The sequence below is a fragment of the Oncorhynchus tshawytscha genome, linkage group LG03, assembly GCF_018296145.1.
Source record: "Oncorhynchus tshawytscha isolate Ot180627B linkage group LG03, Otsh_v2.0, whole genome shotgun sequence".
NCBI lineage: Eukaryota > Metazoa > Chordata > Actinopteri > Salmoniformes > Salmonidae > Oncorhynchus > Oncorhynchus tshawytscha.
The window spans coordinates 51,694,944-51,696,165 of NC_056431.1; the positions used below are offsets into that span (position 1 = coordinate 51,694,944).

At 41.1% G+C, this 1,222-nt stretch overlaps 1 protein-coding gene across 1 annotated transcript in view; it reads right to left on the minus strand.

The window, feature by feature from the left end:
- Positions 1-335: 335 nt before the first annotated feature.
- Positions 336-1,222, minus strand: part of LOC112238587 (solute carrier family 49 member 4) — a 65,399-nt gene continuing 64,512 nt past the window's right edge. The window contains exon 9 of the mRNA XM_024407154.2: positions 336-1,222. This exon is cut by the window's right edge and continues 1,065 nt beyond it. The gene's annotated coding sequence lies outside the window, so the exon portion shown is untranslated.

Here is a 1,222-nt window from a genome sequence, read left to right on the forward strand (position 1 = left end):
GGCCATCACAAAGCTCTGACCTCAATCCCATAGATAATTTGTGGGCAGAACTGAAAAAGTGTGTTCGAGCAAGGAGGCCTGCAAACCTGACTCAGTTACACCAGCTCAGTCAGGAGGAATGGGCCAAAATTCACCCAATTTATTGTGGGAAGCTTGTGGAAGGCTACCCGAAACATTTGACCCTAGTTAAACAATTTAAAGGCAATGCTACCAAATACACTCAATTAGTATGTAAACTTCTGACCCACTGGGAATGTGATGGAAGAAATAAAAGCTGGAATAAATCATTCTCTCTACTATTATTCTGACATTTCACATTCTTAAAAGTGATGATCCTAACTGACCTAAGACAGGGAATTTTTACTAGGATTAAATGTTAGGAATTGTGGAAAAATGAGTTTAAATGTATTTGGCTAAGGTGTAAACCTCCGACTTCAACTGTACATACTATATACCGTATCACCCAGGAAAAACATTTTCTGTGGTTTGTCTGTGGCACAGCCGAGTAATGGGAGTTGGTGAGTGGTTTTGGGGAGTACCCCCCACTTGTGCACGGGCAGGGGGCATGTTGAAAAAAGAAGTTCCCAGTTAAAGTCCCTTGTAGATTAGTGCCTTTCAGGACCAGTCACTCCACAATCTGGACAAAGGTGGTTATTTCCCGTTCCCCTCATTTCATGTTGAACATCAGTTCAATATGTGTTATTTCTCTGTGGGAACGTAAGCATCCCCTCCAAGTCCAACCCTGACCGTCCAGGCAAGGAGGTGCTTACCGAACCACTACCTGCCTCTTGTTGTCAGTGTCCTCAGCACAGTGACTACTGCTGGTGAACGCTGTGCGTTAGATGTAGAGCAGCTTCGTGGTGACTTAATAGTTTGTGGTTTCCACAGAATCAGCCACAGTCTCAGCTGTGCAACAGCGGTATATTTCATGACAGGCTTTGTATTTGTCTCTGTATCTACTGTGTTAGTGTTCTGATCCCTCAGTAAATACATCTGTAATAATAATGGACATTTCTACTGAGAAATATTTCATGTTAAAACCATTTTAAAAAACATGCCTTTCCCACTGAAACAAGTTTAGTTCAAAATTCAAAAATCTCCTATATAGTATAACAAACTGTAAACAGCAACAACAACAAAAACATTTGACCATTTTGAAATGTTCGTCTGCATATTAACCAACTCCAAACCAAAATATCTGACTCCTGTTGTCAGCTGAAAG